General features: G+C 37.1%; 1 non-coding gene across 1 annotated transcript in view; it reads right to left on the bottom strand.

Annotated features, from left to right (window-relative positions):
• Window positions 1-13843, bottom strand: part of LOC105479509 (uncharacterized) — a 78261-nt gene extending 64418 nt beyond the window's left edge. Inside the window, exon 1 of the transcript XR_011623637.1 lies at window positions 13755-13843. This is a non-coding gene — a transcript (uncharacterized protein). The remainder of the gene's footprint in view (window positions 1-13754) is intronic.
• Window positions 13844-14062: the final 219 nt, after the last annotated feature.

The raw sequence follows: 14062 nt of genomic DNA, 5'->3' as shown, positions 1-14062 counted from the left end.
AAGCAAGTTCTTAGAGACCTACGAAGAGACTTAGATTCCCACACAACAATAGTGGGAGACTTTAACACCCCACTGTCAATATTAGACAAGTCAATGAGAGAGAAAATTAACAAGGATATTAAAGACTTGAACTCAGCTCTGGACCAAGTGGACCTAATAGACATCTACAGAACTCTCCACCCCAAATCAACAGAATATACATTCTTCTCAGCACCACATCAAACTTATTCTAAAATTGACCACATAATTGGAAGTAAAACACTCCTCAGCAAATACAAAAGAATGAAAATCATAACAAACAGTCTCTCAGACCACAGTGCATTCAAATTAGAACTCAGGATTAAGAAACTCACTCAAAACTCCACAACTATATAAAATGAACAACCTGCTCCTGAATGACTACTGGGTAAATAATGAAATTAAGGCAGAAATAAATAAGTTATTTGAAATCAATGAGAACAAAGATACAACATATCCAAATCTTTCAGACACAGCCAAAGCAGTGTGTAGAGGGAAATTTATAGGACTAAGTGCCCACATCAGAAACTGGGAAAGCTCTAAAACTGACACCCAACATTGCAATTAAAAGAACTAGAGAAGCAAGAGCAAATTCAAAAGCTAGCAGAAGACAAGAAATAACTAAGATCAGAGCAGAACTGAAGGAGATAGAGACCCCAAAAATCCTTCAAAAAATCACTGAATCCAGGATCTGGTTTTTTGAAAAGATTAACAAAATAGACCACTAGCCAGACTAATACAGAATAAAAGAGAGAAGAATCAAATAGACACAACAAAAAGTGATAAAGGGGAGATCACCACTGATCCCACAGAAATACAAACTACCATCAGAGAATACCATGAACACCTCTATGCAAATAAACTAGATTTTCTAGAAGAAATCGATAAATTCCTGGACACACACACACACACACACACACACACACACACATACACACACACACACATACACTGCCAAGACTAAATCAGGAATAAATCAAATCTCTGAATATACCAATAACAAGTTCAGAAATTGAGACCGTAATTAATAGCCTATCAACCAAAAAAAGCCCAGGACCAGAAGAATTCACAGCCAAATTCTACCAGAGATACAAAGATGAGCTGGTACCATTCCTTCTGAAACTATTCTAAACAATAGAAGAAGAGGGTCTCCTCCCTAACTCATTTATGAGGCTAGCATCATCCTGATACCAAAACCTGGCAGAGACACACACACAAAAAATTTCAGGCCAATATCCCTGATGAACCTCGATGCAAAAATCCTCAATAAAATACTAGCAAACTGAATCCAGCAGCACATCAAAAAGCTTATTCACCATGATCAAGTTGGCTTCATCCCTGGGATGCAAGGCTGGTTCTACATATGCAAATCAATAAATGTAATCCACCACATAAACAGAACCAATGACAAAAACCATATGATTATCCCTACAGATGCAGAAAAGGCCTTTGATAAAATTCAACACCCTTTCATGCTAAAAACCCTCAATAAACTAGGTATTGATGGAACATATCTCAAAATAATAAGAGCTATTTAGGACAAACCCATATCCAATATCATATTGAATGGGCAAAAGCTGGAAGAATTCCCTTTGAAAACTGGCATAAGACAAGGATGCCCTCTCTCACCCCACCAATTCTACATACTATTGGAAGTTCTGGCCAGGGCAATAAGGCAAGAGAAAGAAACAAAGGGTGTTCAAATAAGAAGAGAGGAGTCAAATTGTCTCTGTTTGCAGATGACTTGATTCTATATTTAGAAAACCCCACGGTGTCAGTCCAAAATCTCCTTAGGCTGATAATTAAATTCAGCAAAGTCTCAGAACACAAAATCAATGTGAAAAATCACAAGCATTGCTATACACCCATAAGACACACACACAGCCAAATCGTGAGTGAACTCCCACTCACAATTGCTACAAACGGAATGAAATGCCTAAGAATATAACCTACAAAGGATGTGAAAGACCACTTCAAGGAGAACTACAAACCAAGTTTGTACAAATCAAGGAAATAAAAGAGGACACAGACAAATGGAAAAACATTCCATGCTCATAGATAGGAAGAATCAATATCGTTAAAATGGCCATACTGCCCAAAGTAATTTATAAATTTGACACTATTCCCATTAAGCTACCATTGACTTTCTTCACAGAATTATAAAAACCTACTTTAAATTTCATATGGAACCAAAAAAGAGCTCATATACCCAAGACAATCCTAAGCAAAAAGAACAAAGCTGGAGGCATCACACTATCTGACTTCAAACTATACTACAAGTCTACAGTAACCAAAACAGCATGGTACTGGTACCAAAATAGAAATATAGACCAATGAAACAGAACAGAGACCTCAGATACAACACCACAAATGTATAACCATCTGATCTTTGGCAAACCTGACAAAAATAAGCAATGGGGACAGGTTTCCCTACTTAATCAATGGTGTTGGGAAAACTGGCTAGTCATACGCAGAAAACTGAAACTGAACCCCTTCCTTAAACCTTATACAAAAATTAACTCAAGATGGATTAAAGATTTAAACATAAGACCTAAAACCGTAAAAACTCTAGAAGAAAACCTAGGAAATACCATTCAGGACATAGGCGTGGGCAAAGACTTCATGACCAAAACACCAAAAGCAATGGCAACAAAAGCAAAAATGGACAAATGGGGTCCAATTAAACTAAAGAGCTTCTGCACAGCAAAAGAAACTATCATCAGAGTGAACAGGCAACCTATAGAATGGGAGAAAAATTTTGAAATATATCCATCTGATCAAGGGATAATATCCAGAATCTGCAAGGAAGTTAAACACATTTACAAAAAACAAAAACAAACACACAAAAAACATCAAAAAGTGGCTGAAGGATATGAATAGACACTTTTCAAAAGAAGACATTTATGCAGCCAACAAACATATGAAAAAAGCTCATCATCACTGGTCATTAGAGAAATGCAAATCAAAACCACAATGAGATACCATCTCACGTCAGTTAGAATGGCAATCATGAAAAGTCAAGAAACAGCAGATGGTGGAGAGGATTTAGAGAAATAGGAAGGCTTTTATACTGTTGATGGGAGTGTAAATTAGTTTAACCTTATGAAAGACAGTGTGGCAATTCCTCAAGGATCTAGAACTAGAAATGCCATTTGACCCAACAATCTTATTACTGGGTATATGCCCAAAGGATTATAAATCATTCTACTATAAAGACAAATGCACACCTATGTTCATGCAGCACTATTCACAATAGCAAAGACTTGGAACCAACCCAAATGCCCATCAATGTTAGACTGGATAAAGAAAATGTGGCACACATATACCATGGAATACTATGTAACCATAAAAAAGAATTAGTTCATGTCCTTTGCAGGGACACGGATGAAGCTGGAAACCATCATCCTCAGCAAACTAACACAGGAACAGGAACACCACATGTTCTCACTTATAAGTGGGAGTTAACAAAGAGAACACATGGACACAGGGAGGGGAACATTACACACCGAGGCCTATTGGGGGGTAGGGGGCAAGGGGAGGCATAGGATTAGCACAAGTATTTAATGCATGCGGGGCTTAAAACCTAGATGACAGGTTAATGGGCGCAGCAAACCACCATGGCACATGTATACCTATGTAACAAACCTGCATGTTCTGCACATGTATCCCAGAACTTAAAGTACAATAATAATTACAATAAAAAAGCCACTTCATTGTTTCCTCCATCAATTGCAACCAGACCAGTTGAAATTATATAATAAATTATATATATAATATATGGTATATCCCAAGCAGTTTAAGCATAATTTAAGCATAATTTGAAATCAGTCCCATGAAATCAATAGAAAGGAATAAAAATCTCAAATTATGTTTGGAAGGGAGTTGTCTAGATTAGTGCTCTCTAAGCTTGTTTAATCTTGCTTCACAGACATTATTTACTTAAAATGCCATATATCTACCCATATACTGTAGATATCATGAAACACAAAAAAATAGAAATTAAAAGATCGAGATAAAAAAAGAGAATTAATATTTTCTTCCAATGTCACAATGGAGTCTATATATTCCACTCTGGGAACCATTAGACTGGTATGAAAGCCTTGTCATGTGAGAAAGAAGAATTCCTTGGTTTAATGCTGTTATTGCAAGACTTGTTAGAGTTTTTACTGTGTTACTGCACATGGTGAATTCCTGAAGGGGCAATAGAGTACTGTGCAGTGATCTAAAGAAAGACAAGTCAGAGATCCTAGATCTGTCTGCCACTCATGAACAATATCACTTTAGACTGGTTATTTAAACTCACTGAACTTCAGTTTTTCCATCTGTACAATGGCAATAATGACATATCTCCTTGGGTTATTACACAGATTATGTAAGAAGATGAATGTAAAGTACTTAGTCCAATGCCTAGCGTAAAGTAGATGTGAGTTCATTTCATCACAGACTCTTTTTTTTATGGGTACCTTATTGCACTAGTGTACTGTGAAAAATATTTTTGGAAATGTACCAGATTAGACTATTCTTTCACTGATTATATTATTGTTGCTTTTTAAAATTTGACAAATAATTATTGATTATCTCCTAAGTATAGAGGTAGTAGTAGGCTTAGGGCAACAGCATACATAGCTGAATATTCTGAAGGACTTTTAAATTATTTTTAACTCAGAAAAAAAATTCAGAGCCTACCATATGTCAGACACAATGTACTGCTTTGCAGATACGGTGATGGCCAAGGCACATATGGTGCCTACCTTCATGAAACTTAGAGTGTGAGGAAAGGACTGGCATGATGTATGGCCAGTGTTTACAAGGTAATGCAAAATAGTATAAAGAGTGTTCTGATAAAGGGTGAATAAGATGGGGGCTATTGGGTTAGCTGAGATCCGCCCATGCTAGACTTGCACATCATTTTAAAGAGTTTTTACTCATTGTTCAGTTCCCACCTATGAGTGAGAACATGCGGTGTTTGGTTTTCTGTTCTTGTGATAGTTTGCTAAGAATGATGGTTTCCAGCTGCATCCATGTCCCTACAAAGGACACAAACTCATCCTTTTTTATGGCTGCATAGTATTCCATGGTGTATATGTGCACACCGGGGCCTATTATGGGGAGGGGGGAGGGGTTGCATAGGATTTATACCTGATGTAAATGACGAGTTGATGGGTGCAGCACAGCAACATGGCACAAGTATACATATGTAACAAACCTGCACGTTATGCACATGTACCCTAGAACTTAAAGTATAATAATAATAAAAAATAAAAAAATTAAAATTAAAATTAAAAAAAAAAAGAGTTTTTACTTTATCCTAAGGAAAATAGAAGACCATTTTCAAGGTCAACAGGATGAAGGGACAAAATATTAGAAAACACACAATATTGGCATGTCACTGAATATAAACAAAGAAAAGCTTGAACAGAATAGCTGCTATCATTATATAGAATGGTAGGCAATATACATCACACACAGCTATCTCCGTCTACTGTTTATTTCATTCCTATCAATAAATTTCATTGCCTCTTTATAAAACGTCGACTTCACAGTTTTTCATGTGGCATAAATTTACTCAGACTCTAATCAGTTTTTTGTTTCGGTGAAGATTTTTTTTTTTTTTTTATGTATCGCAAATGTGTTTGTGCCTTCCATTGCTTGCTAACTGGCAGGTGCATCACATTAACATAGCTCTTAAACCAACCAAGCAGAGCCTGATAGGTGTGGTGGGATCTGACAGTATTCATTTGATATGAAACAATGACTCTTTGCTAAAGGGCCTGGACTGACGGACCTGCAAGGTTAAAGTCTCTGGTGAACTTGAGAATAAACTATAGAGGTTTGCATTTCCACACATGGTCTGCAAGACCAACTTGCCATAAGTATATTCAGGAGAGACCACTCTGCCTTTTGTGAATACATAGTCTACCCATTTTAGACATTTTTAACAAGCAGGAAACGCTTCTGTCAGAAGGGAGAATTCTGTGAGGTTGCTAAATAATGACAAAGTGCTGGAATAAACAGAAGGGAGAACATTTGGCCTTGAGAGTTTAGTGTTCTACTGACAGTGTTCTGACAGAGGCACACAGTCAGAGTTTGATAGTGAATAGTCTGTTCTCTGTGTAAAAGTGGACAATAACAGATGTGTATCTCCCTAGCAATTGAGATGTAAAAATCTTCAAGCTAATTTGGTTTTCATTTAGTGTGAAGAGAAATTGCCTCATGGAAATAGTTTTAAGATGAGAGGTAATGTTTCAAAAGAAATATATAAAATATCCTTTCTTGTTATTTTGCTAATTTAGAAAAATATAGTTGCATATTTTTCTGCTTCCCGTGATATTTCTTTGAATTAAAAATTTTTACCACAGTTTCATTGGATTGCAAAAACATATTTTATAAACTTATAATTTATCAAATCTATTAGATTGAAATAAGATAAATATAATACAAGAAATCCTGTTTTTTGAGAAGGAGTCTAAGAGTTTATGAACAAAATCAGATGTATTTAAGAAAACCTATTGGAATATGTAGTTCAGGGAAATCTTGACACTTATATCAGGTTTAGATTTAGCTCCATATAACAGATAACTTATTAAAAAGCAGAAGTTTAAGCAAAATAAATTATTTCTCTCATTAACAGAAAGTTTCTTAGTGAACATTTCCAGGCTAGTATGGCAGTTTTATAGTTAAGGATTTAAACTTCTTTCATCATTTTGCTTCACCATCTTAGCATGTATCTTTCATTCTCAAGGTGGCTTTGTAGTCAGAGATGACTTCTGGAATTCAAGATATCTCAGGCACATTCTAGACTTCAGAAAGAAGGAAGATTTGGAGGTCATGCTACTCTTCAAGAGATTTTCCAGAGGTCAATATAATACTCTAACACTTCCGCTTATATCTGATTGTCCAGAGTTTAGTCCCATGGCCACACTTTAAGGCTCTAAGGGAGGATAGGAAACTTAGCTGGGTACATTAGTGACCCACATAAAATCAAGAGTGTACTAATACTGTATCTGTATCTGTATGAGATAAGTATATCTGGGCCACTATCCAGAGGATTCCTGGAAGTCCCCGGCTCACTCTCCACAAGCCATAAGTACTATTTCTCCGACATGCACGCAATTGTTAGCTCTGTCAAGTGGTAGTACTTTGAGTGTGATGTTTCCTAGGGTGCTCCATGACCATCCTGCGATGGAGTCCACATGTGCTCAATGTGCGTTTTCCAGAGCTGGAGACTTGAACTGGATGCTGCTCAAGCACCGCCTGTTTGTCAATAAGTTTGATGTGTATGTTGACCTTTTCGCCATCCAGTGTTTGGATAAGCATCTGAGACATAAAACTTTGAAGACATTAAAATACTGACTATTACAGGCAATTTTATGAATAGTAATAAGGATACACAAAAAACACCCTTATCTGATTCCTCTTCCTTGTCAACAAGCATCGGGAAAACGGTATGAGGTCCTCTTTGGGGTGGGGACTCAGTCTTCTTGTCAGAGAAGCTGCATGTTTTCTGCAGAGCACCATTGACTAGAAATGTGATAGCATTAAATGTTCACCTAAATTTAACGTGAGGGGGAGTAAAAGTAGCCTTGAGGCCAGAGCAGGTAGCAAGGCATTCTGGAAAGAGGGGACCAGGGTGCCTGGGGAAGAGGCCAATGCATAAGGGCAGCCTGTTCAAAGAGCTCAGGGACTTAGCAAAATGAGAAGATTTCACCTGTGCCAAAACTATGAAGAATTTTAAATGTGACAATTTTCCTGGTATGAATAAACTTATAGCAACAAACAACCATAAAGATATAATTGATCTGATACATTGTATTGAAATAGAAATTTGACTTTACTCTAAATTATTTGGCCAGGCTGGTCTTGAACTCCTGACCTCAGGTGATCCACCCACCTCGGCTTCCCAAAGTGCTAGAATTACAGGTGTGAGCCACCATGCCTGCCCCAACAAGGCTATTTTTTTTTAAAGAACACTTCAGTGTACACTGAAATACATATTTATAAGTACTGCTTTTTAAATATGTGCCAACCTAACTTTTTCTCATTACAGATGCTGAAGTGGAGGGAAAATGTGAAAGACAGGAGGTGCTCACCTTTTCCCTGAGCAAGAGGAAAGGCAATTTCCCTCAGTTCTTAAGAAAAAGTGCAGGCCATTCACAGTCTGCCTTCAACCCAGAGAAACAGGAATCACTTTCTCGAGCACTTTTTTTTCTCATCCCTGTCTCCTTACTCCTGTCTGGGATTAGGCTTGACCTTTTAGTACTTTTTTTTTTTTTGTAACCAGGAGCTGGAAAATACAGATTTAAACATGGTGGGAAATGAGGGATACTAAGATGTGTTGAACAGCAGGGCAATCAAACAGCTGTTGAGTTGGAGAGAGAAAGCTGGATCATATCAGAGTGGATGCTATCAAAGGAGTTATGAGCTTAACATGACAGAAAATTGCATGTACTTGAAATATGCCATTACAAAATGCCAGCCTGACATTAAGCTGCTTTATAGAGGTATCATGTCCTTAAATAGCCTGGTGATTATTCGTGTCCCTGGAGCTCTGCTTTCCTCCCTGATTTTGTAATGCCCTGGCTTGCCTTTAATCACTGCAAAGAGTGTCACCATCTTAGAAAAATTCTTAAAAGAAAATTAATTTTGATTTCCATTGATGTTCTAGAGAGTTTTTTTTTTTAATAGCTGGGATGGGGATGCAGCCTCTGTCCCACAATGACAGGAGGTAGCAGTTTCCGGTAGGGGTAAGGATCCTACTTTGACCACCCTTAAAAAACAAAAGCATTTTCTATATGCCCATTATGTGTCAAGCACTTTACATGCACTATCTCATTTAATTCTCATAAAACCTATAAGGTAAGTTCTATTATTAGACTTATTGAAATTAAAGTACAGAGAGACCAAGTGACTTGCCCAAGGTCACTCAGCCGGCTAGTCAGTAGTAAAATGGGGATTTTAACTCAGGCGGATTGATTCCGGAGCCTATTCTCAGGTAGTCACACTGCTTTCCTCAAGGACCATGTTCCACTGAGAGGCCTAAGTTGGGAAGATAAGGTAAATTATTAAGAAATATTTATAGAAAGGACAAAAGGGAACAAGAGATAAGATAATGCATTCCACCTTTGTCTTTAGAATGGTATGGTTAAGAAAACAAAAACCTGTGCTGGGCTTTATACGTTAAGAAACATTCTAATAAATACTACTGCCACCAAAAAAAAAAAAAAGATTATTCTTGCATAAGGAGAGGCAACAGGAAGTGTGAATGAGAAGCACAAATGTGGAAAGTAAAGCTCTTTAAAAAGGAAAGCAGCTGCAAACTTCCCATCTGCAGTGTTTGTTTGTCTCGGCTCCAGTCATCACTGCCACGATTACCCCTGGATGAATTCCCCAGTGGAAATATCAACAAGGTAGGAAATGTGATAATTATATTTTCTATTATCCCCAAAAGAATATATTAAGATGGTAGATATGGACATAATTTGGAAGAAAAGTGCTAGGTAGTAGACACAATTGCTGATGAAACAAAACTAGCTGATTTTTCGTCCTCTGGTATTAGCAAAAAGGCAAAGTCCCAGATGTTATTCTGCATCTCTTCTAAAGTGTAGTTGTAATTGAACAACAGCTAGGCTTATTGGATTGCTTTCTGCTTTTCTCTATAAAACAAATATATATTCAGTACATTCTAGACAATCTTCTAGAGGTCATAATAGTAACAGTGAATGATCCAATAGATGACTTGGGATATCACCTCATACTAGTTGGTGGAGTAGAGAAAGGATTGATGCCTGTTGATGTAAAAAAGGTTTCTGGAGGGAGTGAACATTCAAGGGGTAATTTTTGTGACTCAAAAATATGGAATATTGATATGTTATGGAATGTTGATCTGTTAAGCTCTCTTTCTGTAACCTCCAGCTTTTCTGAGGCTGTCACCTAAGATGCCTGCTAAAACTTGTACTCTCATCATTCTTGCATGGCAATTTGGAAGTGTGGGAATATTAATGTCTTGTAGGGAAACCTTCAATCGAAAAGAACCATGAGACAATGGTCAAACATTTCTCTCCTTTGCCCCTTGGGTAGTCAATTTTAGACTTTCTGTATAGCTCCTCATAAGATCTGAGTGAAATCACGCACAGTTGGCCATGGTTATGTTCAACGCCCTATGCACCTTTGCACTGACTTTCTCTCCTACCCCATTTTATTCTCACTAGATCTTCTCTCCTATTTCCTGGAATCATTTCCAAATAAATGACCTGAATGCAATTCTTATGCAGGTTCTGTTTTTATGGAGGTCCCAGACTAAGGCAATTCCACATTATAAAAGGAGCAACATCTATGGGCTGAGAGATGAGGGGGGGTGTTTGTCAGGGTATGGTACCGGTATTTAATACAGCTTTCTCTCCTCTACCAGATATCTAAATATTGACATTGTGGAAGGTTTCTCTAGGATTCATCTGCTCTTTTTAAATCTTCTTTCTTTATCTACACTTTCTCTTCTTTATCTATATTTCTCTTCTATATTTTCTCCTTAGACAATCTATAGTTCTATGGTTTTAAACACCACCTTTATTTTAATGACTACCCCAAATTATATCTTTAGTCCTGATCTTGCTTCAGAGCACCAGCATCATATATCCAATTGTCTACATTTCATCTGCATTCGGATGTCTAACTGGCATCTTTTTCTTCATTTGCACAAAATAAAACTCTTGTTTCCCTCCCAGTAAAATAAGCTGTTTCCTACAAAATAAGCTGTTATGGCCCTATTCTTTTTCATGGCACTACCATCTACACTATAGCTCAGACAAAGAAAACTTGATGTTCTTGGTTTTACCCTTTTCATACTCTTCCCAGCAAGTTCTGAATATTTTATCTCCAGAATAGATTTCAAATTTATCCACTTATCTACATCCCCACTGTAATTGCCCTTGTCCTAGGCATAATTATCTTTTGTCAGGACCACTCCAATAGCCTTATAAAATCTATTAGAGATAATACCATCAGAATAGTTTAAACAAATACACATAAGTCACTAGCCCTTTTCAAGCCTTCCAGTGATTTCCTAAGGCATCTGGAAATAAAAGTTAAAAACCTTTCCATGTTCCCAAGGTCCTATATGATCTAGGCCCTGCTAACATTAGATTTTTTTTTTTTCTTGCTCACTATTGCTGTAGACTGTGTTTATGTGCGCCCCCCCCCCCACCCCAAGATTCACATGTTAAAACCTAACTGCCAATGTGATGGTATTTGGAAGTGAGGTCTTTGGGAGGTGATCAGATCACGGGGCAAAGGTTTCATGGATGGGATTAGTGCCCTTATAAAAGAAACTCCAGAGAGCTAGTTAGTCCCTTCCATGTGAGGACACAGTGAAACTGCTGTCTATGAGCCAGGAAGTAGTCCTCATCAGAACCAAGTCCACTGGTGCTTTGATCTTGAACTTTCCAGCCTCCAGAACAGTGAGAAATATATTTCTGTTGTTTATAAGTCACCTAGTCTATGGTGTTCCGTTATAGCAGCTGGAGTGAATGAAGACACTTACGCACCAGTCACAGTAATATCTTTTCATTCTCCGAAAAGCCCTGCTTCTATCTTTCCTCAGGGTCTTTCATTTCTGAACCTTCTGCCTGGATAGCTCCTTTTCCAGCTTTTCATGGGCCATACTCCTTATTCTTTAGGCCTCAGTACAAATATCTCCTCCTCTGAGAGTGATTCTTGCCTTGGTGACCTGTGAAAATGCCCTCCAGCCCAGTTACTGTCTATCACTACTTGTTTATTTCCTTCATAATTCTTCTCAGAAATTTCGTATTGTGTTTTGAGCCATTTTTATTTTCCATTCATCTTTTCAATTAGAAGGTAAGCTCCACAAGGTCAGAAGTCTATCTTTCTTGACAAGTTTTACATTTCTAAACTAGATCTGGCAACTTTGTGGAATATAAATGGATAGGATAATTATTTTGAGAAATTCTTCTGGATAGGTGCATGTAGGAATCTTCTTTTTTAAAACTTACACTGAGGCAAAGAACCTAATAATGTCTAATTTTTCCTGTCTCAATTATCTATATATCCTTGCATCTTTGAAACTCTAATGAGACCAGGAGATGGGAGTAAACAATCATTTTGTGTGTGTGAGTACATAAAGACATCTGCTAAATCTTCACTTCTTATTTTTTATGGTCAGTATTATTTTCAAGTAGGAAGCAAAACTGATGATTCATCTCTTAGTAATCAAATTTATTATAACCAATTATATTTTTTCAATAGCTTTTATCTAAATAGAATGATTACAACTGAGAAGCATGAGATTTTATGAGAAAGGACACGACTTAAATTCTATTCAGTCTATAATGTTTTCTCTTTTTATAAAAATGACTTGGCTAACTTCTTCTAATATAACCCTGACACACACAGACTGAAATTCTTAGTACTTCTTAACTCTTCCCCTCTTAAGTCATTCTGTCTTTCAGATACACACAAATTCATTATCTCAGTTCCTTTCAAAGACCTATATATCCAAAACTTCAATACCTTTTAGTCACAGATGCTTCTTTTACTCTCGTTTCCGTTTTCATACCTGCCACCTCAGGATGTGGTACCCAGCTTTTTCATGTCATCACAGGCTGGATCTGTTTGCTTCATTTTGTGATTCTGGGCCAGAGGGCCCTGAGTTCACTTTGGAAGCCTTATTCTAAAATTTAGTGCCAAATATCACAAGTGCCAAAGGAATAAAGGTTTTTTTTTTATATTTATGGTGAAAATAATGATAAAGCAAGTCCGGTCCTGTGTTGATTAACTATTAATATGAATTTTTATTATTTCTGAAAATATTTACACACATTTATGCATATCAAAGCTAACATTAAATTCTTAGGCATTTTTTTTTCTTAAAATCTTATATTACAGCATCTTGCAGCTTTTTGTAATTTAGAATTTCTCATACTGAATTTTCCTAAAGAGAGACACATGTCTCTTGTTTGTGATTTAGTTTCTTGATATGTAATAACTGCATCATGGGTTTTGTTACATTTAAATGTAAAGCAACTGGGCTGTGATACATAAATTTGTTAATGTTGTACTCTCAGTTTGCCAAAATGACATGAAATAATTTGATTTTATATATTGCTCTTGATGCCCCTTGTTACTCTCTTATACTTAGCTAGACTTTGAGATTTTACAGTACAGAGATTTTCTGTACTCTAACCTCAGGGAAAACTTCTTACCCCTTTTTTTTTTTTTTTTTTTTTTTTTTTTGAGATGTAGTCTGTCTCTGCTGCCCAGGCTGGAGTGCAGTGGCACCATCTCGGCTCACTGCCACCTCCGCCTACCGGGTTCAAACGATTCTCCTGCCCTAGCCTCCTGAGTAGCTGGGATTATAGGTGCGTGCCACCATGCCTGGCTAATTTTTGTATTTTTAGTAGAGATAGGGTTTCACCATGCTGATCAAGCGTGTCTTAAATTTCTGATCTCGTGATCCACCTGCCTCGGCGTCCCAAAGTGATGGGATTACAGGCATGAGCCACTGTGCCCAGTCACCACTTTTGTAATTACTTGATGGGTATGAGAAATACCTGCTTGGAGATCAGTCTCACTAATGGGTCTTGTCTCAACTGACTTGAAAAGAACCCAGAAGAAGATTTGATGTATTTGATCAGTCAAGTGCTATCCTTGATTCATCTGAGTGATTTCTGTCCTCTTCACCTCTTTCTGTCTGTGCTTCATGTTTAATAATGAAATGCTCTTACCATCAGTGCAGAGGGGTCCAGACCTCCCATATGGGCAGAGGCAGATAATATCTGTTCCGGATTTTGGAACACAGGTGGCACCATTTCCACATGGGTTGTTTTCACAACTTGCAAACTGGCACAGCTTGCCTGAATACAGCCTTGGACACTCACAAAACAGATTTTCACTATCACTGAGAAGGGAAAAAAATTTAAAAATTCATTAGAAAACGACTGATATTTTCTACACACAATACACATGTATACACATTCATGAACACATATGCAAATAAAATTATAATTGCATCTTTTCTAATAAGTGACTTTTC

This window comes from Macaca nemestrina, chromosome 5, assembly GCF_043159975.1.
Source record: "Macaca nemestrina isolate mMacNem1 chromosome 5, mMacNem.hap1, whole genome shotgun sequence".
Classification (NCBI taxonomy): domain Eukaryota; kingdom Metazoa; phylum Chordata; class Mammalia; order Primates; family Cercopithecidae; genus Macaca; species Macaca nemestrina.
This window is presented reverse-complemented; position numbering and strand designations above follow the sequence as displayed.